Raw genomic sequence first — 15,484 nt, 5'->3', positions numbered from 1 at the left:
GGTGGGCCCTCACAGGTGTGCCTCTGAGTTCCCACTGGGAAACCTGAAGGAGGCAGCCCCGCAGGGACTCACAGGGGCTCAGTCCGCTGGCTGAGAGAGTCCATCAGTGTTATTTTATTTAGAAAGGAAGAGCATGGTTTTTCAGTGGAGCACATCCAGACAGTTTCCTTTTTTACAACAAATTACAAGAGGGGTGGGAAGGAAAGGAAATGGAGGAATAGAGGGAGGGAGAGGGGTTTCTATTTTTAAACCCTTGCCAGGCATTAGTTCTGTGGAAGTTTCTGTGAGGAAGGAAGAAGGAAGAAAAGATGGGAGTGAGCGAGGGGTAACTGCTGGGAGGGTAAGGTCTAGGGAAGCGATTTTCAAACATCCTTTTTTTTTTGGAACTGGAATCTTTTCTCCAAAGGTATCCTATGACGAAATGCCAATATAAAAGACAAATAAAAGGGGAGCTGTGTATCGCCATGAACGTAGGCAGCTTCCTGACTCCTGCCCACTTGGTTTCTCCCCTGAGCACGTGGAGCGCTATTGAAAACAGGTTGAAACCATTTGTTGAGCAGGGTAAGGGAAAAGGATCACATTTCCATGTATTTATTCATTCGTTCATAAAATACTTATTGATGCCTAGGTGCTGAGGTGGGAGGATTGCTTGATGCCAGGATTTCGAGACTAGCTTGGGCAACATGGCAAGACCCCCATCTCTACAAAAAAAATTTAAAATTTAAAAATCTTAGCCAGGCATGGTGGCATGCATCTGTAGTCCCAGCTGTTCAGGAGGCTGACATGGGAGGATTCCTTGAGCCCAGGAGTTCAAGGCTGCAGTGAGCTATGATTGAGCCACTGCACTCTACCCTGAGTGACAAAATGAGACCCTGTCTCAAGAAAACAAAAACAAAACCCCTAAAAGTTGGGGAAAATATGTGTTTAGACAAGACAAAAAGGCTGGGTGCGGTGGTTCATGCCTGTAATCCCAACCATTTGGGAGGCTGAGGTGGGCAGATAGCTTAAGCTCAGCAGTATGAGAGTATCCTGGGGTAACATGGTGAAACCCCATCTCTAACCCTCAAAAATACAAAAATTAGCTGGGTTTGGTGGTGTGTGCCCATAGTCCCAGCTCCTTGGGAGGCTAAGGTCAGAGGATAGCTTGACCCAAGGAGGCAGAGGTTCCAATGAGCTATGATGGTGCCACTGCACTCCAACTTGGGCAACAGAGCCAGACCCTGTCTCAAAAAAAGAAAAGAAAAAAAGTTAGGCACATGGAACTCTATCCTGGATGCCAGGCCTTACTCCCTAGAATCTGTTTCCTGTATCACCCACCCTGAATGCTGATGATAGGCCTGTGCAATCCACAAAGGCAGATGGCACAGAAGAGTCCTCCAGTGTGCCTGGTACTGCGTAAGGTGTGGCTTGTGGGCCAGGCTTACACTCTGCTTCCTGCACCCTGAGCTGTGGTCCTCCCAACTTACTTATGCTTCCCAGCATTTGCCCCCTGAAAGTCCTCAGAAAGAGATCTTGCAAACTGATATAGGAGCCCAGACTATGACGTTTGCATGCTGCCCAGACAGTTATATATCATTCATAGCTCATTAACCCGAGCTAAAAATAGAAAGCCACTGCCATAGCCAGCTGTGAATCCTCCAGGGGCTGATCCTGGTTTGACTCTAATTATACAACCTGCTTAGCAACTCCCGGTCCCCTGTTCCCAATTTTTCCTCTTCTTTTTGAAGAAGGGTGTGGACATTCAAACCTATTCATGGTTTTCACGTTTGCTCCTTGCAAGCTGCAAAAGCAAAGTACTTGGAGAGGGAAGAGAATGGTTATCATGGTCAAAATGAAGTCTTGGGACTAGTTAAAGATTTCCATCTATTTGTCTTTCGGTCCATCTTCACCCCAACCACCAGTCCCCTACAAGCATAGAAAATGGAGAATTGATTCTAATGGCAATGTATCTTCACAAGGCATTTGGTTCTGAAGATCCCATGGCATTTTAAAGATGGTTTCTGGAAAACCTAGTTAATCCTCACAGTGTGTCTTTGAGGGAAGAGGTTTTGAGCTGCATCTTCCCTGAAGCTGGAACAGAATAAGACAGGTGAAAATTACAGCAGGAGAAATTCAAGCTAGAAGAGAGGTAGAATTACCAGATGGTATGGACATGAAATAGATTACCATGGCAGCTGGTATAACTCTTTTTCCAAAATATTTTTAACACAGGCACGATCTCCCTATAGTGGACATAGGACACTTTCCTTTGCTTATCCTGTTCAATTCACGTGGTCCATGTGAGGCTAAATTGTACTGACCACACCCAAGTTCCTATGGTGTACATATAACCCCAGCCTAACTAATCAGAAGACTCCTACCCTGGGACACAGTGATTGGTTTAGGAATGGGTTACACGACCCAGACCATCTAAGGAGGGCTTCCCAGGGATTTTACTTTAGCTTTATTGGAAAAACTATTTTAGTCTGAGCTGAGTTTACGAGTTATGAGCTACAACATAAACTTGGAGACCATCTTGCTTCCACATGAAGAGACTGAGCTAGACCCAGCTACACAAACCAAGGGATGAAAATAGAAAGAGAGGCCTTGGCTGTAACCATGCTGCAGTCATTCACTTCAGCTTCCCTGTTTTTGGTAATTCATTTTAAAAAAATGTTACATGATGTAGTTCCACTTGGCTTTCTGCCCCTTGCAGCCAAAAGAGCTCTGATATAGCTCCATTTGCCTGATTCCAAAGCCCAATCTCATCCTAGCCATGAACACACACACACACCACCTGTCTAGAATGGCTTTGGTGCCTTCCTGCTTGAAACTGAAGAGCTGGCAGGAAGAGGGGATGATGACAAAGTAATTCCTCTAGGATTATCCTTCCCATTTTATGATAGGCAAATAGAACCACTGGCCTAGATGAGACCCTGGAGGGCACCTACCCAGTGCAATCACTGAAATGGTGCCAGGCCCCTCTCTACTTTGCTATCAAGTAGTCACCCAGCCTTGACCCCAGTGATGAGTATCCATCCTTGCTGAGGCTGCTCTTTCACTTTGGGGCAGTACTCATCATTAGACAGCTCTGTCTTTTCTTTTTTTGAGGTGGGGTCTCACTCTGTTGCCCAGGCTGGAGTGCAGTGGCATGAACATGGCACACTGCAGCCTCAACCTTCTGGGCTCAAGCAGTCCTCCCACCTCAGCCCTCCTGAGTAGCTGGGACTACAGGTGCATGACATCATACCCAGCTACTTTTTCTAAATTATTTGTATAGACATTCTCCCTATGTAGCCTGGGCTGGCCTTGAACTCCTGGAATCAAAGTGATCCTCCTGCCTCAGCCTCTGAAAGTGTTAAGATTACAGGTGTGAGCCACCACACCCAGCCAGTTCTTTCTTAAACGGAATCAAAATTTAGTTGTCTGTTATTTCCAGTCACTTGCCCTCTCTTCTGGGGTGATGCAGGGCAAGCTTGCTCTCTGCTATATGATAACCTTCAAAGTACTGGTGGGCAGCCAGTCTGGCTTCCTGGTCCTGCCATGTATTCCAGCTACTCTTCATGTCACATGGTTTGATGTCTCTTTATAAAGTCACCTTTTTTGTTAACCCACTTCTGAGGGTATGTGGCATTAAAGAATTCATCCTTCACAAGACAGGTGTTAGACTGACAATAGGAGTATGGGAGGTCTCTTACTCCCCTTTCCTGGATTCCACACTTCAGCGAGGATAGACTAGGACCACATTAACATCACCAAGTGATGGGAAGGAGTGGGGAAGGATTATTTTACATTACATAGTAATATATTGGATTATAAAGAATTCAAAAAATATTAAGAAGAAAACTGAATATTACCTATAATCCTACCATCTAGAGATAAGCACTGCTAATATCTTATTATCTCTCCTCTAATCTTTTCTCTATTCAAATATATATATATAATTTTAAAATAAACTTTAGAATCAAATTCTGAATACTTATTAGATTCAGGAGCATATCCCATGCCATTAAATAATTCTTGGAAATATTATTGGTGATGGCTCCATAATAGTCCATGCTGTGGCTGGATCCTAAATTTTTAAATCACATTTTATTTTTTTTATTTTTTTATTTTTTAAACAGAGTCTCGCTCTGTCACCCAGGCTGGAGTGCAGTGGCGCGATCTTGGTTCCCAGGTTCAAGTGATTCTCCTGCCTCAGCCTCCTGAGTAGCTGGGATTACAGGTGTGCACCACCGCACCCAGCTAATTTTTGTATTTTTAGTAGAGATGGGGTTTCACCATGTTTGGCCAGGCTGGTCTTGAACTATTGTCCTCAAGTGATCCACTTGCCTTAGCCTCCAAAAGTGCTGAGATTACAGGCATGAGCCACTGCAGTCAGCCATAAATCATGTCTGTATTGTCAAACACTTAGGTTTCCTCAAATTTTTGCTTTAATAAACAACCACAGTTTAAACATTTTTAATAAAGATTGATAGAAATAAGACTAGAATGCTTTGGGAGACCAAGGTGAGTAGATCACGAGGTCAAGAGATAGAGACCATCCTGGCCAAAATGCTGAAACACTGTCTCTACTAAAAATACAAAATTAGCTGGTGCACACCTGTAGTCTCAGCTACTTGGGAGGCTGAGGCAGGAGAATTGCTTGAACCCGGGAGGTGGAGGTTGCAGTAAGCCGAGATCGTGCCCACTGCACTCCGGCCTGGTGACAGAGTGAGACTCCATCTCAAAATAAATAAATAAATAAGGGATTATAAATAAGTAGGGTAAGAACTTTTTAAAATTATTTTAAATTACCACATTTTGTGCTAGCACAAGAGTAAGGACTATTGTTAAGGTTCTTGCATCTTATTAGCAAATTCCAGCCCAGAAATGACTTAGCTATTTATTCTCCCTTCCATAGTGTATGAACTCTTGTCTTATCACTTTCTGCTCAGGATTAAGTATTACAATTTTTATACTGTAACCAATGTGCTAGGAGCAAATGGTATCTAACTACTGTTTTAAGTTGTATCCATTGATTATTTATAAGGTTTTTTTTTAGGTTTGATGAAATAATTTTTTATTAAATTTTAACTTAGATTCAGGAATACACGTGCATGTTTGTTACATGGGTATATTGTGTACTGATGGGGATTGAGTTTCTAGCATACCTGTTTCCCAAATAGTGAACATTGTGTCTATCAGATAATTTTTCAACCCTTACCCACCTTCTGGAGTCTCCACTGTCTATCATTTCCATCTTTATGTCCATATGTGCCCATTGTTTAGCTCTCACTTATAATTGAGAACATGTGGTTTTCTGTGTCTGAGTTCCTTTACTTAGGATAATGACTTGCAGCTTCGTCCATGTTGCTACTAAGAACATGATTTCCTTCTTTTTATGGCTGTGTAGTATTCCAAGGTGTACATATACCACATTTTCTTTATCTAGTCAGCTGCTGATGGTCACTTGGGCTGGTTCTATGACTCTGACATTGTGAATAGTGCTGTGATGAACACACAAGTACAGGTGTCTTTTTTAATATAATGATGTCTTTTCCTTTGAGTAGATACCCAGAGGGGATTGCTGGGTTGACTGGCACTACTATTTTTAGCTCTTTGAGAAACCTCCACGCTGTTTTCCATTGAGGTTAAACTAACTTACATTCCCACCAACAGTGTATAAGCATTTCCTTTTCTTCGTATCCATGCCATCTGTTCTCTTCTTTTTATTAATAGCCATTCTGACTATTATAATATGATATCTCATTGTGGATGGTTAATGATGTTGAGGATTTTTTCATGTGTTTGTTAGCTGCTTGGATGTCTTCTTTTGAGAAATGTCTATTCATGTCCTTTGCCCAATTTTTAATGGAGTTTTTTTTCTTGTTGAGTTGTTTGAGTTCCTTGTAGATTCTGGATGTTAGTCATTTGTCAGAGGCATAGTTTGCAATTATTTTCTCCCATTCTATAGGTTGTCTGTTTAATCTGTTGATTATTTTCTTTCGCTGTGCGAAGTTTTTTGGTTTAACTAAGTCCCATTTGTCTATTTTTGGTTTTGTTGCATTTGCTTTTGGGATCTTCATTGTAAATTCTTTGCCTAGACCAATGTCCAGGGAGCTTTTTCTTGGCTTTCTTCTAGGATTTTTATAGTTTCAGGTCTTACATTTAGTCTTTAATTCACCTTGAGTTAATTTTTGGGTATGGTGAGAGAGAGGGGTCCAGTTTCATTGTTCTGCACCTGGTTAGCCAGTTATTGCAGCACAATTTACTGAATAGGGTGTCCTTTCCCCATTGTTTATTTTTTGTCAACTTTGTCAAAGATCAATTTGTTGTAGGTATGTGGCTTTATTTCTAGGTTCTCTATTCTGTTCCATTGATCTATGTTGATAAAACAATCTTAAAATTGAATAAATTTGGTTCCTCTATGTGACTTCCATTGATTTTAGAGGCAAATGGCATCTAATTTCTCTTTTAAGTTGCATTCCTTTGATTATTAGTAAAGTTGAACATTTTTAGTTCATTAAAACAGGGTTTAAATGGAGTAAAATTGATTCTTTTACTATTTTATTCCTAGTGTGTTACTTTCATAAATTAGAAAAGAATTACTGATACTAAATTCTAAACACTAAAAGGTATGGCTTCTCTAGGTCTGATTGTAAAGCTCCCATACCCACTTCACAGGTCAGTTTTGAAGAAGCAAATGGCAGGTAACATGAGGTGGCACTTGAAACTTTACAATCGCTCTTTTTTCTGGCTGGAACCATGGAGGGTGTAAAGAGAAGAAGAAGAAGGTTCCTGCTGTGCCGGAAACCCTTAAGAAAAAGCGAAGGAATTTCGCAGAGCTGAAGATCAAGCGCCTGAGAAAGAAGTTTGCCCAAAAGATGCTTCGAAAGGCAAGGAGGAAGCTTATCTATGAAAAAGCGAAGCATTATCACAAGGAATATAGGCAAATGTACAGAACTGAAACTCGAATGGCGAGGATGGCAAGGAAAGCTGGCAACTTCTATGTACCTGCAGAACCCAAACTGGCGTTTGTCATCAGGATCAGAGGTATCAATGGTGTGAGCCCAAAGGTCTGAAAGGTGTTGCAGCTTCTTCGCCTTCGTCAGATCTTCAATGGAAGCTTTGTGAAGCTCAACAAGGCTTCAATTAACATGCTGAGGATTGTAGAGCCATATATTGCATGGGGGTACCCAAATCTGAAGTCAGTAAATGAACTAATCTACAAACGTGGTTATGGCAAAATCAAAAAGAAGCGAATTGCTCTGACAGATAACGCTCTGATTGCTCGATCTCTTGGAAAATATGGCATCATCTGCATGGAGGATCTGATTCATGAGATCTATACTGTTGGAAAACGCTTCAAAGAAGCAAATAACTTCCTGTGGCCCTTTAAATTATCTTCTCCACGGGGTGGAATGAAGAAGAAGACCACCCATTTTGTAGAAGGTGGAGATGCAGGCAACAGGGAGGATCAGATCAACAGGCTTATTAGAAGAATGAACTAAGGTGTCTGCCATGATTATTTTTCTAAGCTGGTCAGTTAATAAACAGTACCTGCTCTCAATTGAAAAAAAAGAAAGAAAGAAAGAAAGAAACTTTACAATCACATGCAAGCAAGTGTCCCTGTCTTTCTCTTTCTGTCTCTGACAGCTCTCCATCTCTTTCATCTTCGTTCACAACTATTGGACATGATCCCTAGATAAGGAAAGGGTGTAGAGAAGTCTACTTTCTCAGGGTTGTGAAGGGGGCATAGATTTTTCAGTGCTTTCAAAGGCTGATGTGAATATTGTATGAAACACATCAAAGATATCTGATTCTTCTGCCATTTAAATGATTTGAGCCAGCCAGTAAATACCATTAATTAAGGATCCACTCTAGGCTAAGCCCAGAAATAAGCATTATGGGAAGCACTTAGAGCTAAGGCAATAATGGAGAAAGGGAAGTCACTGCAAAGAGAAGAGACAGTGGGGCTGGAGAACAGCAATAACAAGAGTCATTGATTCTATTTCCCTCCTGCATCCTAGGTCTTATTTCTTGGTGCCAGGTGAAAGGCGGTTATAAAACAGCTAGTCTGCATTTTGTTGTATGTTAAATCACAAGATACTGTTTAGGAAAACTTAAATTAGGCCTCTAGTTTACACCTACACCAAAATTAATTCTAGGTGAATTTATCATGCAATGAATTTTAGCAAATGTCTTTTGTACATCTACTGTGTACCAGTTGCTAGGTTAGGTTCTTAAAATGCAAAACAGATACGGTTTCTGCCCTCCATGTAGTGTTAAATCTAGTTAGGGGTGCAGATATTAAATAAGTAGACAAATTATGTAACGACAATTTTTATTTTATTTTTTTTTGACAGTCTCGCTCCATTGCCCAGGCTGGAGCGTAGTGATGCAATCTCAGCTCACTGCAACCTCTGCCTCCAGAGTTCAAGCAATTCTCTACGTCACCCTCCCGAGTAGCTGGGATTATAGGGACACACCACCACACCTGGCTAATTTTTGTATTTTTGGTAGAAATGTGTTTTTGCCATGTTGGCCAGGCTGGTCTCGAACTCCTGGACTCAAGTGATCCACCTGCCTCAGCCTCCCAAAGTGCTGGGGTTACAGGCATAAGCCACTGCGCTCGGCCTGTAACTATAATTCTTGATAAAAGTTATAAAGGAAAACAATAGGATGCTAAGAGAAACCTTCTTTAGGTTATATAACCAGGAAAGACTTCTCTGAGCAGATGGTATTTACTTTGAGATTTGAGAAATGAGAAGGAGCCACTCAGTTGAAGAGTAAAGGAAGATCATTCCAGGCAGAGGGGGCAAGTGGTAAGAAGACCATGAGAGTTGACAGAGCTAGAAAGAAAACACAGATAAATATTTTTACAACCATGGAACAGAGAAGCCCTTCCTAAATGTGATTCCAAAAAAAGCTGGAACCACAGTAGTCAGATGACATCAGAATTTTTAAATTCTTCATGGCAGAAACCACATAAAACTAAAGACAAATGGTAAACTGGTAAAAATCATTATAACTTGAACATCAATATATCATCGTCCTTACTAGACTGAAAATACTTATAAAACTAAATATCAGAAAATGAATACTCCCAAAGAGGGAAAAAAGGTCAAGCAAATTCACAAAACAAGAAACACAAATAATCAGTAACACTGGAAATCTTCTTAGCTCTAGCAAATAGAGACATAAACCTTAAACCAATAATGACATACTATTTTTTACACCTGAGATTGGCAAAGATTTAAAAGAATGGTAATTCACAGAAGCAAGTATTCTACTCTCTGCTAGTCGGTGGGAATGTGTATTGGTATAAGCTTTCTAGAAAACAGAGAACAAAAGCCTTAAAAAATACACATATTCTTCAACTCAGAAAGTCTCTTGCTAGGAATTTGTTGAAGGAAGCACTCTCAGTTCTGCAGAAAAATTTAACTGTCAGGATGTTCATTACACTATATTCTATTATGATTAAAATCAGACAGTCTCAGGAGACTATATTCATACGATGGGATACAGTGAAATTCTTAAGAAGAATTTTGTTAAATTTATATTTTATTGACATGAAAATGCATTCAAGACGTTGAGTAGAAAAGTGCAGGTTACAAAACAGCACTTTCGACAGGACTGCATTTTGTTTTAAAATACCGTATATATGCATAGAAATGTCCTTAAAATGTTAACAATGGATTTCTCTAAGCAATGAGATTACATGTAACTTTTACTTTTTATATCTTTATATTTTACATGACCTTTTTAGAATGAGTGTGCATTCCTGTTTATACCATGAAAAATTAAGCTGTTTTCTTACAAAGTGAGTCATGCCAGTCGCCTTAGGCCAGAAAGAACTGGAAGAGGATCCCGTCTATTTCGCTTCCTGGGAGCAGGCCTGTTTGATCCACATCACCAGAGCCCTCCAGAGCCGGGCTAATCCCTAAGGGAGACGATATGCTCCACCAGGGCCTTCCTATCCCTGGTTTAGACACAGTCGCCGTCCACGTAAGCCCCCTGCTCAATGTTGCCTCTTTTCCTGGGAAACAAAGCCCTTTGCTGCTCTGATTCATCGCCCGGTTGGAGGCCGAGTCAGCGCAGCTCAGACGCAGGTGTCTGGGGTGACACAGCGCGACACCGCGCCTCCGGAGTAAGGGCAGTTCTTCCGCCTTCGAGGCTGTGAAATGTCAGGCGTGATTAGAAAGGTCACTTGTCTTGACAGCTCTCTGTGCTTCCCGGGGAGCAGCCTTCCTGCTGGGAACATTCTTAATTGTGCTTTCTGCCGTGGGGTCCCTGTCTGCTCACGCCCCTTTCTAAAATGGAGGCCCTGTCTTCCTCCCAGTTCCTCCTGAACCCCGAGCACGGTGGTGGGGGGGTGGGGGAATTTCGAGGACTGCATCATCTTGCAAAAACGGGGCAGCTCTCTGATTCAAGGAAAGAGACGAAAGGCGAATTTCTAGAAAGGGGTATTGCATAGCAGAAGAAGGAAACTTCATTTTTGGAGAAATGAAATAGGTCCACATCCTGGGAAATGGGAGGCAGAAGAGGGGTGCGGCGACCGGGTCAGAAGAACAGAAGCACAAAAAGTTGGCTTACCCCCAAGTCCCAAAATCATACCAGTAGAGTCAGGAACTAAGAGTAGTGTCACGGTACTAAGTAAAAACTGAACACTGAGGCAGAAGTTCCTAAGCTGCTGTGTACTTCTCACCCCAGCCCCAGAATTTCTGATTCTGCAGGTCCGAGGTGTCGTCCAGAAATCTGCATTTTGTTTTCTGTTTGTTCGTTTTTGAGACGGAGTCTCACTCGGTCGCCCAAGCTGGAGTACAGTGGCAGGATCTTGGCCGGGTTCAAGCGATGCTCCTGCCTCAGCCTCCCAAGTAGCTGGGACTACAGGCGCATGCCACCACACCCAGCTAATTTTTGTATTTTTAGTAGAGATGGGGTTTCACCATGTTGGCCAGGATGGTCTCGATCTCTTGACCTTGTGATCTGCCCACCTCGGCATCCCAGAGTGCTGGGATTACAGGTGTGAGAAATCTGCATTTTGAAAAAGGCACCACAGGTCATTCAGAAGCAGGTGATCTGTGCACCTGACTTTGACAATCCTGGCTTAAGGAATGAGGAGAGACTGACTAGTCACTGGGCACATCAGAGGAATCCAAGGGGGAATTCCTTAAATTTTGCTCAATGGGAGAGGATAGGAACATCTGAGGAATCTAAGGGTAACCAGCATGGGGTGAGGTGGGAGAGGGGACTGCCTGCAAGCGAGGGAAAGGATGGCACTCTCCAACCTTCTAGCCTCTTCAGCCAAGTTGGTCTGGAAGGGGCTCCTGAATCTGCCAAGTCCAAGCCTGTTATGAGTAACTCCCACCTCCCAAAGCCATACTCTTTCATTGGTATCTTTATAGAGGATCTGCTCTCCACTGATACAATGCTGGACAATTATCTTATGGCAGAGCTATTGGTTGGTAGTGTTATTTTCTTATCTCATAGAAGTTTCTGGGGTAGTGGGGATATTTTTGTGTATATTTAGTTTTTATCATGTCTTGTCAGGGAAATGCAGCAGGAAGGTTGGGCCCTAAAACATTATATCCAACTTTCCTAACCCTCTCTCCTCCCATGAGGAGCCAATTTGGGTGCCCATATGCAACTTCAGCTTCCTAATCTTTTTTTTTTTTTGAGACAGGGTCTTGCTCTGTCGCTTAGGCTGGCATGGAATGGTGCAATCTTGGCTCAGTGCAACCTCTGCCTCCTGGATTCAAGTGATTCTCATGTCTTAGCCTCCTGAGTAGCTGAGATTACAGGTGCAAGCCAACACGCCCTGCTAAGTTTTGTATTTTTTAGTAGAGATTGGTTTTCACCATGTTGGCCAGGCTGGTCTCAAACTCCTAACCTCAAGTAATCCACCCACTTTTGGCCTGCCAAAGTGCTGGGATTACAGGCATGAGCCACCTCGCCTGGCCCCTAATCCTTTTAAAGCAAACTTCTTTTATACCTCTCTATAAGCAGGTAAAGTAAAGAAAGGATATGACCAAGTCGTGTGGTGACGATGTGAAGGATATGAATGGAAGAGTAAACAACAGACATAGAATAGAGTTCTGCAGTTCCAGGACAGTTTGTGCTGATGGAGGACAATAGAAAGATTTCAGCCATTGTGCCAGCTGTCTGACACTGAGAAGGTAAAGGGAGTAGGTGTTAAGATTACTGGAAAAACGAGAGTTCTGCCAAGCAAATGCAACCAGCACTTCCCAGGCTGATCTTAGATACCAGCTGTGGAAATGACAGTGTGTTGCTCATTGCGGAATCTTTCCTTCTTACAGCAGGAAGCTCGATTCAAGTCACCAGCAAGAAAGCAGAGTGGCCTTCATGTCTTTACTCTCAAAATTCTGCAGGTTAGTGCCTCAATCTAAGTTTTCCTTACCTTGGCACAGGTCATCCTTAAATGAATGTTACAACAAGGGAAGCAGGCATTTCCTCACCACCTCTGTTGAGCAAAATGGAAGGGAAAGGGAGCTGAAGCAGAAAGCATCCTTCGCCGGGCAGATGAGTGCCCCTCCCGGGTCAGCCAACTGCCGTAGGGGATGGGGATGTAGCAGTGAACAAATCAGACAAAGCCCTTGCTCTCGGGGGACTCATTCCAGCAGGACAAGATGGACTTTAATAAACAAGTACTTTCAAAATATATATGGGAGGGGTCATAAGTGCTATGAAGACACTTAAATCTCAATAAAGGGATGGAGAGCAATGGAAAGTACCAGAGGGGTTCAGGGAAAGCCTTAGGAGATGAAATTTGAGCAGAGACTGGAAGGAAGTCAGGGAGTGAGCTGTGTGAATATCAGAGGGAAGATCAGACAGAAGAGTGCAAGTTCACAGGCCCTGAGGTAGGAGCAGGCTGATGTGAGAAAAGGGGCAGCCATCAGTGAGGAGAATGGCAGGAAATGAAATCAGAGAGGTGCCAGGGGCTCCACTGCTCAGGGCCTTGCTGTCATGGTGGGACTTTGGATTAACTTACAGAAAGCGCTTACAGCTAAAGAGATTCCTCCCACCCCCAAACTTTAATGATGTGACTAAGAAAAATCATCAAAGCTACTTCCTTGGGGATTTTAAAGACAAAGATTTCAGAAAAGGGACACACAAAAATGAAAGCAGTCTATGTTGGGGAGATAGGATTATTGATTTTCTTTTTTCCAAAAGAAATAAATTTGTGATTGCTGCAATACTTCTGGAATACGAAATATATTTACCTTAAGATAAACCTATCTGTCAGGCACAGTGGCTCACACCTGGAAGAGGCAGGTGTGATCACTTGAGGTCAGGAGTTTGAAACCAGCCTGGCCAACATGGTGAAACCCCATCTCTACTATAAATACAAAAATTAGCCAGGCGTGGTGGCAGGTGCCTGTAATCCCAGCTACTCAGGAGGCTAAGGTAGGAGAATTGCTTGAACCTGGGAAGCAGAGGTTGCAGTGAGCCAAAATCGCACCACTGCACTCCAGCCTGGGTGCAGAGTGAGACTTTGTCTCAAAACAAAAACAAAAACAAAAACAAAATCTACCACCATAGGGGCAATGGGTAGAGGGGTCTTCTATATCCCCAGTGCTTGGAATTATACCCAGTGCACGGCAGACACTCATAGATGCCCGTGGAATCACTGAAATGAACCTCTGGAGATGGGTTACATATTCTGCCTAGAACAAGAGAATAAGAAACTCTCCAGGCCCTACCTGAAGCAACCCAGTATAATCCTTGATTTATCTCATTCTTAGAGTTTTTCAATTTTCAAATTATCCATGCCCTATGGAAAGTTTGATAATTAAAGAAACACTATGATTTTGAGCAAAGAAGCTATAGAATTTTTATTGGCCTCTTGGGAAACATAATAAGCCTCTTCTTTGACTTCAGGCTCTGGACTTTCTGCTGAAACTGGTAATGGGAGAAACAGAATTGAATAAGGAAATCTACACTAGAAGCTGGGATTTAAGTCCCCAGCCCATCACTCACACTGCCTCCTTCCGCAAGGACTGAGATGCCAACCTTCCCAGGCTCACTACTCTCAGGATAATGGAACTAATACTCCCAACTGCTTGGCCTACCCTCACAAACAGCACTCGCCATTGTCATCTAGAAAGACACATTCCTCATCAGAGCCTTCACTTGCTGCCTGGCTGGTCCTTGATATGTTCCTCCAATCTGGAGGCTTCCATGAGTTTAGAAGCTGAATTATTAGTCAATGCCTTGGTTGTTTTTCTTCCTCTCCCCAGTGGGACGGGTAGTGTCAAAGGGAGAATAAAAAATCTGCTACAGAACCAGAATGACTGTAAGACACAAAGATACATTTAGGGAACATAAGGGACTCATTATTAAACAAACCCATAAACTATATCAGCTGTTAAGGTATTCCTCCTTCCATATTTTCTGAGAAGCAAATAAGAAAGGAGGATGCCATGTATTAACTCTTTCTGACCCAGTTCCTATGAGTGCTTTATTCCCTGTCTCTCTTATGAGGATCCAGTTTAGTGAATAATAAACACTTACACTGACTGAGTCCTTACTAAAGGCAAGGTCCTCTAATAAGCATTTCACATTACTTAACTCATTCAATCCTTTGGGGAAGATATTATTACCCCCATTTACAGATTGAAGTAACTGAGGCTTTGAGACATGAAACCATTTGCTTATAATCACACAGCCAGCAAATGGGCAAACCAGGTTTAAAACAGAGGTCTACCCAATTCCAAAGCCCATGTTTTAAGCCACCACCATATTATGCAGCCTCTCAGAGCAGGTAAGGATGTACAGTCATAGCTTCTTTTTTTTTTTTTTTTTTTTTTTTTTTTTTTTTTTTTTTGAGATGGAGTTTTGCTCTTTTTGCCCAGGCTGAAGTGCAGTGGTGCAATCTTGGCTCACCACAACCTCTGCCTCCTGGGTTCAAGTGATTCCCAATTCTCCTACATCAGCTTCTCAAGTACCTGGGATTACAGGCATGTGCCACTATGCCCAGCTAACTTTTATGTTTTTAGTAGAGACAAGGTTTTACCATGTTGGCCAATTTGGTCTCGATCTCCTGACCTCGTGAACTGGCTGCCTCAACCTCCCAAAGTGCTGGGATTACAGGTGTGAGCCACTGCGCCTGGCAGTCCTTTTTCTTTAAGTAAGATTTTGGAAAATTTCTCTGAAGTTGAGTAAGAGTGAAGAAGAAAAATGATGTTGGAATGCCAGAACTATAATATACAGTTCAAAACTAGAATGTTGGAGTGAGACAAGAAGTTCTTTTAGCCCAGGAAATAGGCTTCCCACTGTCTGTAGGAAAGTCTTAACTCTTCAATCAAGACTCCAAGGCTTCTCACAATCTGGACTAATTACCTCCCATCCATTCATTCAGTCAAACAAATATTAAATTAGACACCAACTATGTGCCAGACAATAGGAATGCAATGGTAAATACAAGTAGAATGGCCCCCACTCTCATGAAGCTCATCATTTTGAGGTGTATGGATATATATACAATTAATATAAGTATATC

At 42.3% G+C, this 15,484-nt stretch overlaps 1 protein-coding gene and 1 pseudogene across 1 annotated transcript in view; one reads left to right on the top strand and one right to left on the bottom strand.

Annotated features, from left to right (window-relative positions):
* MARCHF4 (membrane associated ring-CH-type finger 4) overlaps positions 1-15,484 on the bottom strand; it is a 104,804-nt gene that overhangs the window by 48,312 nt on the left and 41,008 nt on the right. The gene's annotated exons all lie outside the window — the stretch shown is intronic.
* LOC110567668 (large ribosomal subunit protein uL30-like) lies at positions 6,721-7,553 on the top strand (annotated as a pseudogene).

This window comes from Aotus nancymaae, unplaced genomic scaffold (genome assembly GCF_030222135.1).
Source record: "Aotus nancymaae isolate 86718 unplaced genomic scaffold, 86718_ANA_hifiasm-v0.15.2.pri h1tg000008l, whole genome shotgun sequence".
Taxonomy (NCBI): domain Eukaryota; kingdom Metazoa; phylum Chordata; class Mammalia; order Primates; family Aotidae; genus Aotus; species Aotus nancymaae.
The sequence above is the reverse complement of the archived record's forward strand: the minus strand, read 5'-3'. Positions and strand labels throughout refer to the sequence as shown.